The sequence below is a fragment of the Amblyraja radiata genome, chromosome 5 (genome assembly GCF_010909765.2).
Source record: "Amblyraja radiata isolate CabotCenter1 chromosome 5, sAmbRad1.1.pri, whole genome shotgun sequence".
NCBI classification, from domain to species: Eukaryota; Metazoa; Chordata; class Chondrichthyes; order Rajiformes; family Rajidae; genus Amblyraja; species Amblyraja radiata.
Genome location: NC_045960.1, coordinates 89,025,001 through 89,040,029, shown reverse-complemented (window position 1 = coordinate 89,040,029; position 15,029 = coordinate 89,025,001).

Here is a 15,029-nt window from a genome sequence, read left to right as displayed (position 1 = left end):
CAATATAGTCACTGAACCCTGCTCAATAAATATTTTCCATCACTCAGTGTTTCAAGTACTGTGCAAACTTTCCTTACTTCTTCATAGTGATTCTCCATTTCTTCAGCTTCCTGCTCAGGGCTGGCTCTGTGACCAATGCATCTATCACGACCCGAAGATGGTCTGAGCTCCTGTCTGCCGGAAAATAGTTGGCGTTTGGACTGTAAAGTACCACAGAATGTATGGCTCGAGTCCCAGTCAAAAGCGGTTGAGTTTGTCGGGGACTTTGGAGAGCTTTTTAAAGAGATCTACAGGGAAGAAACAGAGATCGGCATTAAATTAAGTGAGAGTGTGTGTGTGTGTGTGTGTGTGTGTGTGTGTGTGTGTGTGTGTGTGTGTGTGTGTGTGTGTGTGTGTGTGTGCGCGTGTGTGTGCGCGTGTGTGTGCGCTGTGTGTGCGCTGTGTGTGTGTGTGTGTGTGTGTGTGTCTGTGTGTGTGTGTGTGTGTGTGTGTGTGTGTGTGTGTGTGTGTGTGTGTGTGTGTGCGTGTGTAAGCGAGTGTAAATAAGTCAAACTGCTGAACACTTTATCTGATGCATCAGATAACATGTCACATGGTCCAAATACTTGTGCAGCCAAGGTTTTGGTTTGCATGCATGTGCTGACAGCATGCACTGCCCTTATTGCACAACCTTCACTCAATACTTGAAGCTGCTCTCAGTTTCCATCAAAACCAGTTACACAAGAAAATCGCAATGAAAGAGAATGGTTTCAAATGCCACTCCAACATTAGGTATCATTGGAGAATTCAAAATTGCTCTCAGATGCTGTAACAATAAAAAGTTATAATATTAATGTTAACTAGGTTTCATCAAAGTACAATGTGGGAAAGGAGATCTGTTTAATCTCACATGAGACATTTATAATGATGTCAACATAAACTTATCCTAGACAAAAACATGGTCAACAATATAGCACCCCACCCTTTGACAGAGGAATATAAGCATCAATATTAAGTTCAGAATATTCGACTTTGTAAATATAATGCCAACACCAAGTCTCTGTGGGGAAGGACCACAGTCTAACGTTTTCCGTGGCTGGATATTGAGGGACAGAGTCCGGTGGGGACATCCCTCAAACAAGGGTAGGAATATCACCACATGGGACCCACATGGGGGACAAGGACATTTTGCTTAAAGATAGATGCGACCACTGCTGAGTACGACACCAATGAAAGTATATTATGCGAGAATGTCGAAGGAGTTTTTCCACAGTTTTTGTTTTGCATGTTTTTTATTCTGAATAAAGTTTACTTTTGGGAAAGAAATACAATGATTTTGATCAATTCTTGTGTGCATACTGGGGTTAGTTAATCCGGTACACTGGCCATGTTTAGTCAGCCCTGTACCACTCTTGGTGATCCGTGGATCAAATGCAAAGTAGATCGACACACAATAAAGATTGCATTACTATGACCTGTTATTGTACTCATTGCTTGTTATTGCACTCATGCATTTCCTTATTCTAAAGTGTAAACAATAGTTTCCAATTCATTCAATTTAAGACCAGTCTTGTGCTGTAGAGCCAAGCATGATGTGTATTGGATTGAACACCAGGTGGCATGGTGGCGCAAGAGTTAGCTCCATAGACTCTGGTTCTATCCTATCCTTGGGTGCAGTTTGTGCGGAGTTTACAGGTTCTTCCCTGTGACTGCCTCACTTTCCTGCTCCCATTTCCAACCACTCCCAAAAGATGAGCTAATGGGTTCAATGGCAGCTGTAAATTAGCCCACAGTGCAGGCCAAAGGCAAAAAGAATAAAAGGGGAGATGGCGGGACTATCTGGGAGGGAATAAGTTGCAAGGGTACATAAAGGGGGTGAATGGGTTGATGGCATTGCTTTGCTGTGATCAGTCATGGACCCCATGGGACTAGTGGCTTGTGTTAGAAGACAGTCGCATTTCATCTAATACACTTGCATACAGGCTCTTGTCCCATCAGTTTGGAGAGTGTTCAATCGTCCATCTGAAAAATTCTTTTTTTGTTGAATGTTTGTTTTATTTTTATTATGTTTTTGAAATAATTGCTTCTAATAATTGCTCTAAACTCTTTTGTTTCATTGACACTAGTTCTCACTAATTAAGAGTTTTAAAACGCATTTACGTGAAGGTAGTTGGGAGAAGACCTGTTAGGTATATAAAATAATGAGAGGCATAGATAGGTTAGACAGTCGAAACCTTTATCGCAGGGTGGAAATGTCAAAGACTGGAGGACATTCCCTTTAAAGTCTCCCTTTAAAGTAAGAGGGGAACTTTTTTTTTAAAACATAGCCGGTACCTGAAATGCACTGCTAGGGATGTGGTAGAAGTAGATACAATATTCATAAGGTCATAAGTGATGGAGCAGAATTAGGCCATTCGGCCCATCACGTGTACTCTGCCATTCAACCATGGCTGATCTATCTCCCTCCTTGCCCCATTCTGCTGCCTTTCCCCCCCATAACCCCCTGACATCCATACCAGTGATCCTAGCTATGTTTAACCCAACCCAGTGATGTTTTATCATCTTCTAGATATTCACATGGCTATGTAGGGAATGGAGGGATATGGATCAGGTGCAGACATAGAAAAAGTTTAACTTGGCATCACGTTCAAGCACAGGCATTATGGGCTGAAGGGCCTGTTCCTGGCTGTATTGTTTTATGTTCTAAAGCATTTAGAAAATAGTTATCTTTAAGTAGTGGTGTTTAAGCCAAATTTAAATTCTAAAGGTTGTTAAAACTGCGAATGAGTTAGTTATTAAATTTGTTTACTCAGAGATTATATAATAAGTAACTGGTAAATGATCAGGTGATTTGCAAACTCCCTGATCCTTAGAATATAAAACATGGCAATATGCAGCAAGGAACAGGCCCTTTGGCCCAGTTTCTATGTGGAACATGGTTCCAGGATAAACTAATCTTACCTGCCTGCACATGATCCATATCCTTCTATACATCATGGTGCCTTTGCTCAATCTGAGACCAAGATTGACGGATATTTGAATGCAAAATGACTGGGGTGCCATTTGAAACAAAGTTAGCAGCAGGGAGGAAGATAAACAAACTAATTGATGAGAGCGCAAAATATCCATGACTCTGCTAAAATAATTAGCTGTGGCTGAAGCTGTATACGTATGCTGATAAGCCTGACTGGCACATAGTATGGGTATAGTGTGTGCCACAAACAATCTCCCAGATGTACTAGAGGATCTAGAGAGACAGAGGAACTGAAAGAAATTTGTATTAGTCAAGAAATAGTAATGGTTAGACTGATAGGTGATAAATCCCCAGGGCCTGATGGACTGCACCCCAGGGTACTCAAGGAGGTGGCTCTAGAAATGGTGGACGCACTGGTGATCATTTTCCAATGTTCTATAGATTCAGGATCAGTTCCTGTGGATTGGAGGGTAGCTAATGTTATCCCACTTTTCAAGAAAGGAGCGAGAGAGAAAACGGGGAATTATAGATCAGTTAGCCTGACATCAGCGGTGGGGAAGATGCTGGAGTCAATTATTAAAGAAGTAATAATGGTGCATTTGGATAGCAGTAAAAGGATTGGTCCAAGTCAGCATGGATTGATGAAGGGGAAATCCTGCTTGACTAATCTTCTGGAATTTTTTGAGAATGTGACAAGTAAAATGGACAAGGGAGAGCCAGTGGATGTAGGGTATCTGGACTTTCAGAAAGCCTTTGATAAGGTCCCACACAGGAAATTAGTGGGCAAAATTAGAGCACATGGTATTGGGGGTAGGGTATTGACATGGATAATTGGTTGGCAGACAGGAAACAAAGAGTAGGAATAAACGTGTCCCTGTCAGAATGGCAGGCAGTGGCGAATGGAGTGCCGCAAGGCTCTGTGTTGGGGCCGCAACTATTTACAATATTTTTAATGATTTAGATGATGGGATTAAAAGTAACACTAGCAAATTTGCAGATGACGCAAAGCTGGGTGGCAGTTCGAACTGCAAAGAGGATGCTAGGAGGTTGCAGGGTAATTTGGACAGGTTGAGTGTCTGAGCAGATGCATGGCAGATGCAGTATAATGTAGATAAATATGAGGTTATCCACTTTGGCGGTAAGAACAAGGAGGCAGATTATTATCTCAATGGTTTCAGATTAGGAAAAAGGGAAGTGCAACAAGACCTGGGTGTTCTTGTACATCAGTCACTGAAAGTAAGCTTGCAGGTACGGCAGGTAGTGATGAAAGCTAAAGGCATGTTGGCCTTCATAACGAGAGGATTTGAGTATAGGAGTAAAGAGGTCCTTCTGCAGTTGTACAGGGCCCTGGTGAGACCACATCTGGAGTATTTTGTGCAGTTTTGGTTTCCTAATTTGAGGAAGGACATCCTTGCTTTGAGTCAGTGCAGCGTAGGTTCACGAGGTTAATCCCCGGGATGGTGAGACTGTCATATGAGGAAAGATTGGAAAGACTGGGCTTGTATTCACTGGAATTTGGAAGGATGAGAGGATATCTTATAGAAACATATAACATTATAAAAGGACTGGTCAAGCTCGATGCAGGAAAAAATGTTCCCAATGTTGGGCCAGTCCAGAACCAGGGGCCACAGTCCAAGAATAAAAGGGAGGCCATTTACAACTGAAACTGAGAAAAAACGTTTTCACCCAGAGAGTTGTGAATTTGTGTAATTCTCTGCCACAGACGGCAGTAGAGGCCAATTCACTGGATAAATTTAAAAGAAAGTTAGATGGAGCTCTAGGGGCTAGCAGAATCAAGGGATATGGGGAGAAAGCAGGCACAGGTTACTGATTGTGGATGATCAGTCATGATCACAGTGAATGGCGGTGCTGGCTCAAAGGGCCAAATGGCCTCTCCTGCACCTATTTCTATGTTTCTATGGTCTGAGGTGGTGCTAAACTGGTTGCTTCTTGTTCTTTATTCAAATCCACCAGAAAAAGAGTAGCACATTGGCGCAGCGGTAGAGTTGCTGCCTTACAGCGCCAAAGACCTCGGGTTCGATCCTGACTACTGGTGCTGTCTTTACGGAGTTTGTACCTATTTTCTGTGGCTTGCGTAGGTTTTCCCTAGGTGCTCCATGTGATAATAAAGTAGTCCTTTCCATTCCATTCAAAAAAGGACATACCTTTATAATGGGGAGGAGGAAGAATTTCTTTAGGTTTGGGGTTATTATTTTCAGGTGTACCAAGGTACAATGAAGCTTTGTTTTGCTATCCAAACAAATCAGATAATATCACACATACTTCCAATCAAGCTAAACTAGAGCACTAAAGTGAAGAGTTTACTTCAGTGCGAAGGGAAGGATACTGAATGCAGAGTATAACTCTCAGTATGGTAGTGAGAATATTATTAGAACAGCATGTAAACAGGCCCTTTGGCCCTACTTGCCCATGCTGATCAAGATGCTCATCTACACTGGTTCCACCAGCCCGTGTTTGGCCCATATCCCACTAAACCTTTCTAATTCACTTATCTGTCTAAATGTCGTTTAAATGCTGTTTGCCCAATTTTATCAAAACTTATATACGTCTAAAATTAAAATAGAAGACAATAAAATTGCAGATTTTTTAGATAATTGTAATCTACCAAAATTGGATATTTTGGAACAAGAGGAATTAGGAGCACAGATCACAAGGGAAGAAATAAGTGAAACAATAAAAGAGCTGAAAAATGGGAAAATGCCAGGACTAGATGGTTTTAATAATGAATTCTATAAAGGTTTCCAGGAGTTAATGGTACCATGGTTACTTAAATTATATATGTATGCCTTTACCGAAAATAAATTACCAGAAACATTAGACGAATCCACAATTATGTTAATACCTGAAAAAGATAAGGACTTAGAAGAACCGGGCTCATATAGAGCCATATCACTCCTAAATACAGATCAGAAAATTTTAGCAAGAACTTTAGCAAGAGGATTGAATAAATATATTAATAAATTGATAAATCCAGACCAAACGGGGTTTATAGCTAAAAGACAATCATCTAACAATTTGAGACGCCTTTTTAATATAATACTAGTAATAAAATATCACTATATGCAGATGATCTACTTTTATATATTACAAACTCCCAAACGAGCATCCCGAATCTATTAAATCTAATAGAGGAATTTGGCTCTTGCTCCGGTTATAGAATAAATTGGAATAAAAGTGAAATTATGTCATTAAAGCCCCAGAAAGCGAATCACCTATTAAAATTTCCATTTAAAATTGCAACGGAAAAATGTAAGTATCTGGGTATTCAAGTTACTAGAAGATATAAATCATTATTTAACGCTAATTTTATACCATTATTAAATACATTTGATTCCCTGATTAAATTTTGGAGAACGCTCCCACTATCACTAATTGGCAGAATAAATGCTATAAAAATGATAGCGCTACCACAAATAATATATTTATTCCAATCTATACCGATATATATATACCAAAACACTTTAAAAAAAAATTAGACTCGAATATTTTAAATTTTATTTGGGATTATAAAGCACATAGAATTAAAAGAAATCACTTGTGCAAACCCAAAGAGGTGGGGGGGTTTGCACTACCTAATTTTCTATACTATTATTGGGCAGTACATATTAAGAATATAATTTTTTGGTTGTACAGTTCTGCTCAACAGTTGGAATGGATAAGAATGGAGAAAGAGGATTGTGCCCCCTACGATCTAGGAGCGATCATCTTTTTCCCAATAAAGCTGAATAATATGTTATATAAGAAGAATCCAATTATACAAAATACAATACGAATCTGGAAACAAATAAAATTAACTTTAAAATTAAGACATTTCTCAGTGCTAACACCAATAGTGAATAACCCAGTATTTAAACCATCTGGTATGGATAAAACATATAAACAATGGGAAAAAGTGGGAATTAAAAAGGTAGGTGATTTGTATGAATTGGGAAATTTATTTTCATTTCAACAACTAAAATCAAAATTTAAATTGAATAACAATCAATATTTTAAATACCTACAGGTATGTGACTTTATGAAGAAATATATACCAAGATACCAAAGTATAATTTTAGACCCACTGGAAGAAGTAATGAATATCAAGGCGGAGTCAAAAAAATTAATATCATACTTGTATAACAGTATTTTAAACATAGAATTACCATCAACAGAGGCAATTAGAGAAGACTGGGAAAAAGAATTAATGATAAAAATCTCAAAACATGGGAAAAATATTTGATACATATACATAAATGTTCGATCAACGCTAGACATAATTTAATTCAATTTAAAATATTACATAGATTATATTATTCCAAAACTAGGTTGAATAAATTTTATCCAAATATTTCTCCCATTTGTGATAAATGTCTTTCTCAAAATGTCAATATTACGCACTCATTTGTCTCTTGTACAAAACTTTATAAATTTTGGTGTGACATATTTGATATATTCTCAAAGCTATTTAAGACATAAATGGAACCTAATACTGAAATGATTATATTTGGAGTAAGTGGAGATGGGAACAAATTAAATACACACCAAAACTCATTTTTCAATTATGGGTCAATAACAGCAAAAAAACTTATACTTAAATTTTGGAAAAATGCTAATATACCAACATTTAAAATGTGGATCAGTAATATGCTGGACACAGCACATTTGGAAGAAATGAGACTCCTCCTAATAGACAAACAAGACCAATTTTACTTCGGAGTCACGTGAGTGACTACGTGAAGAAGGGTCGTCCGTCTGCGTGCGCATCATTACATCTGAACGCAACGCGCGACGGACTGGAGAGGCACTGCGTCCTCCCAGGCCGTTAGGATGGCAGGTAAGGAAAGTTGAATCACTTACCTGCGTTCTTTCGGGCTTGAAACTTTTTGTAGTTTCAGGGCCCAGATGTCGAGGAGACGGTCCGCGGGGAAGTCGGCTGCCGAAGACCGCAGCATTTCCCAGTAGCGGGCAACGGTGTTTCCCGACACAGCGCTGGCAGCTGAACCGGCAGGAGACTTGTTGCAGGAGGAGAGCTCCGTTGGTGGTCCTGCAGTACGGGAAAATCCACCCGCAAGTCAAACAACCCGTTGACTCAGAAGAGTCCGGGGAGGGAAAGGGATACCCTCCCTCAACGGAGAGCGTCTGAGGACGACTCTCCCACATAGGAGCAACTTTTGGAGAAGTTGCTCCAACAATGACCTGCTCTAAGGAGAGAGCTGTGTCACTCCAGAGCCTACAGCAGCAGGCAGTACCGGGAGCCTCGCATAATGGGGCAACCCAATGTCTTCCTCATTGGAGGGGGAAGTACATATGGAAGAAACCACTCTGAATCAGAGTACAAAAGCAGGGGGGGGGGGGGGGGGGGGACCTTCCCAGGGACAAGCAGAAGAAAGGAAGTAAGTAAGTAACTTTTACTTATATAGCACTGTTTAAGTTAACTTGCACCAAAGAGCTTTACATAAAATAAATAATAAGCACAAAAGAAAAGAAATACTTCTGCAATCATCCAGGTTCCACTGGGTGCTTCCCTGGATAGAGATCTAGAAAATGTCTCCTGCTCCGAGGAGAGGAGCATTCACGGTCAGTTTCAGTCTGACCCAAAGCAAGAATCTCATTTAAGCCCGCTGGAGGGGCCATGTCAGCGCAGGTATCCTCAGGGGCCTGCGGCAGCACCTGTTTTCAGGGCTACCTACAAATCTCACTCTCAATGGAGGGGAGTGTGAGTGATCAGTAGGGAACTGATCTCGAATTACAATATTATACAATAACATTTATTTGTCATTTGAACCTCACATAACGTTCAAACGAAATTTGGTTTGAGATCAGTAGGTAACTGATCTCGAATTAAAGTATGAACATACTGAAGCACATGCATATGGCCTCAAGAGACAGCAGTTGGCAGAATATCCGCACAAATGCCGGCAAGGGAACAGCGCTATCAGGGTGACTTTGGAGAAACCAGCCGCCGAATCCTCTCTTCAGGTAAGACCAGAAGAAGGAAGCAAAAGCTGTCGGACCAATCAAGGTACCAACGACAAGCAAACTTCATCAGTAGGCGACAACACACCCCACACCTCCATAGGGGGTAAGCAGTTCACTGAAGCCAGTGGTAGCTTGAAAGCTGGGCACGGAAATATGATCAGAGTCGTCTTTCAAGGCAGACTCAGAATTATGGCCAGAATTGTCTGACAAGGCAGGCTCAGTATGATAAGGTTTTCAGACCAAGACCCAAGCAGAGGTCAGGAGAAACATGGAATCCACACTTCCTACCAGTCCAACTCCCAATCAAGGAGAGAAAAGGAACCTGCATCAGGGGCCTTTGGGCTTACCACAAGACCACCGGTAGCCAAGGAGGTAGGTGGGTCTGGGTTTACTGAAACAAAGGATTGTGGACCAGTTACATGTTGGTAATTTTACTCTTGTGTTTTTGTTCAAAATGACAATAACACGAATTTCAGATCTGGTTTTAAAAAACAGATAACAACATGTGATTATTTTTTACTGCACAACATACATAGGTTCCAAGCAGACTTGGAACTCGGACCGGAATTGTCTTCAAGGCAGGCCCAGTATTTTGGGCAGGATTGCCTTCCAGGACAGGTGACAGATGGAGGATGTCACTTCATCCAGGTTTAACTCATTTGTGCAGTACAAACTTTTAGAAACAGCAATTTTTTGTTACGGTCTAACTACTGTTTTATAGGAGCTTCCTATAAAATGGTCACATGGCATGCATCGACCTCAAAGATGCATACTATTCGGTGTCTATTCATTAAGAACAGGAGATATTTGAAGTTTAACTGGATGGCATGGCTCTGCCAAATGGGTTGACATCAGCTCCTAGACTATTGACTAAACTACGGAAACCAATTCTGGGACTACAAAGGTCTCAAAACCACATAGTAATGGCATATTTGGAGGACATTTTCATTTTGGAGTCACCAAGAATTGGCAGAAGCATGAGTCAAGCAAACCAAAACCCTGTTTGAAAGAATTGGTTACCTCATCCATCCAGTTAAATCAAAATTGACACCTACAAGGGTAATTGATTACCTAGAATTTACTATCAAAAACAGTAAATATGTTGGTGACTTTGCCTAGGGGCAAACGACAATATTAATTAAGCCTGCAATGACCTGATAGTCAAATCCTAGCCATCTATCAGGCAAACAGCGAGTGTAATTGGCAAATAGTAGCTGCATTCCCAGCAGTACGGGCCTTTGCATTACCAGAACTTACAGCAAGCAAAGGAACGAACACTCAGATTACATGCAGGCCGAATTGGCAAACTATGGATTGCCAGCAGAGGCCATTGTTGAATAACTATGGTGGATAACGAATGGGAGACAGCTCAGGGAAATTTGCTCGAAAGCCATCGAGGGTTCTTCAGACCTATGCAAGCGGCTAAGGATGGGGAGACACCAACACAGTCTAAAGCTGTGGGGGCAGATGGAATGAGCAGGAGTCTGTAATTCCCCAACACATGGAATCAATTACCCAGAATTGTTGGGGGCACAATATGGACTCAAGGTTCTCTGTAGCGATATGCAACCGGTGCTTGTTCAAATTCAGATTGATAACACCACTGCGGTGGCATATATCCATTAACAAAGGTGGTGTAAAATCTGTATCTTACGACAGATTGTCGAACCTCATTTGGCACTGGTGTATCGAGAGGAATATTTGGGAAATCTACGAGGTAGATATAACACGGTGACAGATGCTGGATCATGAATGTTTAATAACAACACAGAATGGATGTTGAATCAGACAGTATTTAACAAAATAACTACACGATTTGGCATACCAGATGTTGATCCGTTTGCATCTAGACTAACCATTAGTTACCCAGATATGTGTCCTGCGAGCTGGATCCAGGAGCAAGGCAGTGGATGCTTTCTTCCTCAATTGGGGAGGAATGTTTATGTATGCTTTCCGCCAATTTGTCTCACAAACCGATGCTTGACAAAAATCAAGCAAGACTAAGCCACAGGCATATTGGTAGTGCCAGATTGGCCTACTCAAGCCTGGTCCCCAAAAATTTTGGGAATTATAGTCCAGCCAGTAATGGCAGTACCCAAGAGCAGGGACCTCCTAGTGAACCCAATTACAGGGAGCAATCATCCACTACATGAACGTATAACTTGTTGGTCTGCAGATTCTGAGGAGGCCATTTCAAGGCATAGGACTGTCCGAACAAATACAACACAGTTCGGATAACGGATGTCTTGGAGTTCCTATCAACTGTACTATAACTATAAACTAAGTTATAGTGCATCTATAGTGCCAGAGGCGCACTCTCCTCCAATCTGATGCCGGAAGCAGGGCACAGTTCGATAGGAACGCACCCCTTTACAACAAAATTCATGAAGGGAATTTACAATTTAAGACCTCCAAGGCCAAGGTACACTGACACATGGGATGTGAGCGTGGTACAAACCCTACTTTGACAGTGGGGACCGCCTATAACTAACCCTGAAGGTGGTATGCTGACAAAGAGTCCAGACACTGCAAAAGCTACGGTTGGACAACATGACCACCAATATGAACAACATAACATTCCTAATCAGGAACCTGATAAACAGAGCAGGCCAGGAATGCCAGGGATGGAGATCCAGTTCTTGGCATATCCAGAGGACCAACGGTTGTGTGGGTGGTAACATACTAACACCACTATCTGAGAGTTACGGAGAACCTCAGAGGCTCAGGACAATCGGTCCTCATCAGCCATAAAAAACCACACCAGAAGGTGTCAACTCTAACCATCTCCAGATGGTCAAAGCAGGTAATGGCGGTAGCAGGAGTGAACATTTATATGGTTAAATCTCACTCCACCAGGGCTGCATCTACGTCGGCAGCAAGAGCTATGGACGTGCCCCTTGACGACATCCTAGTGGCTGCAGGATGGACGAATGAAATAACGGTCCACCGGTTTTATAACAAACCCATAACCGGACTGGGGGTGTATGCACGTACCATTTTAAGTTCTGTCCCTTAGTTTCCCCCAAGATTGGGAGGGGTAACTATTTTTAAAAAACTTTCTTTCATTTAAAGCATCAGTTTCTTTACTTAACTACGTAATGTCTGAATGCTTTAATGATTACACGCATCCATGGTCAATCCATTCAGTGTGTGACGCCTGGATTCGTAACCGGCGTAAAATCACAGAGCTTTGAAATCTTCACGTAGTCACTCACGTGACTCCGAAGTAAAATAGTAAGATTAAACGAGAACTTACCAGTTTGAAGTTTGATCTTGATTTTATGAGGAGTTACGATGAGCGATTACGTGCCCACCGCTCCCACCCTCATACTATCAAGGTCATATGGAAGTTCTAGTTTCTTCACAATCTTACTATTCTCAGGTCTTCTCTTTATCTGTGATTTAACACCGCTGCTTTGAAGATTGGCGCGCACGCAGACGGACGGCCCTTCTTCACGTAATCGCTCATCGTAACTCCTCATAAAATCAAGATCAAACTTCAAACTGGTAAGTTCTCGTTTAATCTTACTATTCTTAAGGAGTTGGTCCCCATTTATTGATTTCTTGGATTCATGTGGTGACATAGTATCATGAAAACTAAAAGTTTCAGGTATGGGTGAAAGATGATTTAGAATATTTTAAAAAATCATCTCATTGTGGCGATTGAATAATCTCCCTCCTGCTTTCCTTCTTCACTTATTCCTTCTCTTTCACTTTTTCTTTATCTGTTTTTCACTCACGCTCACTAGTCTATTCTTCACTTTTCACTTTTTCTTCTCTCTTTTCTCACCTCTCTTAAAAAAAACAAAAAAACAAGGGAAGTTGTACAGAGAATGTAATATGTTAACATAATTTTTGTGCCAATGCATTGTACTCACTTCTAATAAATTAAAAAAATAAAAAATAAAAAATAAATAAAAATACTGTTATAGCACCCACCTCAATTACCTCCTCTGGCAGCTCATTCCATATACCCTCCATCCTTTGTGTGAAAAAATGTCCCCGCAGGTTCCTGTTATGTCTTTCCCCTCTCAAGTTAAATCTATGTGCTCTGGTTCTTGATTCCCCTATTCTGGGTAAAAGACTCTGTGCATCTCCCTTATACATTCCCTTCATGATCTTGCACACCCCTAAAAGGTCATCCTTGATCTAAGAAATAAAGCAGGGTCACCCCTCTCGAAGAAATAAGGACCTAGATTGCCCAACCTCTCCATACAGCTCAGGCCCACAAGTCTGACAATATCTGCTAAAGACCATTTTTTTAAAAAACATTTGAATCAGCATCCTTTATGTGATGTGCATAAAATGTGATGTGCATAATTTAACTGTTGGTGGGGGTCACGGGCCCTGTTTCCACCATCACGCACAAGAAGCGCAAGAAGCCATTGTATGCAGATGCCGAGAAGTGCGTTCAGCTCTGGCTGAACAATTTCTAATATAACCATATATAACATATAACAATTACAGCACGGAAAACAGGCCATCTCGGCCCTTCAAGTCCGTGCCGAACACTTATTTTCCCCTAGTCCCATCTACCTGCACTCAGACCATAACCTCCATTCCTTTCCCGTCCATATACCTCTCCAATTTATTTTTAAATTATAAAATCAAACCTGCCTCCACCACTTCCACTGGAAGCTCATTCCACAAGCTACCACTCTCTGAGTAAAGAAGTTCCCCCTCATGTCACCCCTAAACTTCTGTCCCTTAGTTCTCAAGTCATATCCTCTTGTTTGAATCTTCCCTACTCTCAATGGGAAAAGCTTATCCACGTCAACTCTGTCTATCCCTCTCATCATTTTAAAGATCTCTATCAAGTCCCCCGTTAACCTTATGCGCTCCAAAGAATAAAGACCTAACTTGTTCAACCTTTCTCGTGAACCTAATCTTGTGATGTGGACTCTATAAGAAGAATTGTTGGTGGCAGGGAAGTTTGCAAATTGGCAACAGACTTGTGAATTTCTTGCCGCGTCAGAGATGAGCATCAAATGATTACGACAAATATGTCAATACTGTGCACCAGAATCAATGTGAATGCACTGATTGTTAATTTCAATCATTTGTTCTTTGTACCTTTTCATACCTCTAGTTGACCTCTCCCCAGACTCCCTGCGTGAAGAAGGGTCTTGACTGAAACGTTGCAGCAGCAATGTATTAACATTGGCCATGTTCACCTCTGCTAATGAAGTAGGATTTGAACTTACATCTTTAAGAGAAAAATCCATAAATATAAAGTGGCATTCCATTTCACTGAGGGAATGCAGGGGCCCCACCTGCTTGTTCAGATAAATGAAGGATCCAATGGTGCACTTTTGAAGTAGATCGGGGAGCTTATCTTCAGTGACTCAGCCAATGTTTATCTGATCACTATCACACGGGGTCTGTGAAAATTCTCCACGCATGGCTTGGCTGGTGTGTTTCCTGCATTACACCAGTGAGGACACTGCAGGCTGAACAGTGCTTTGAGGCTAAATGGAAGAGAGATGAAAGGCAATACATACGCTAGGGTAGGAAATCCTGATTGCTCAGGACCTGCTTCATAATGTGTGTTAAAATAAAGTCAGGCAGCGCAGAAACAAGCACTCCAACCCACCACGGGCAGCACAGTGGTGTACCTTGTTGAGCTGCTGCCTCACAGCGTCAGAGACCCGAGTTCGATCCTGACATTGGGTGCTGATGTGTGCAGTTTGCATACTCCATGGGCTTCCTCCGGATGCTCCGGTTTCCTCTCACATGCCAAAGACGTGCAGGATTGTAGATTCATAGGCATCTGTAAATTGCATCTATTGTGTAGGTAGTGGCCTGCGAAAGTGGGATTACTTAGAACTAGTGCCTTTCAATCACAAAAGCAAAGTTCTAGAGGGATTCAGCACATCGGGCAGCATCTGTGGATGAAAATAGGCAGATGACTCATCAGGTTGGGACTCTACTTCAGACTTGCGAGCATTTGGCTTGGGATGAATGAAAACGGAGGAGGCTCACCAAGGAAGGCAATGGGTCTCCTCAACCGAAGTGCAAATGGGACAGGAATAAACAGCAAGATGGCAGATCCTTCCAAACAACCAATCCACCCATTAAACATGTCCATCCTCACCAA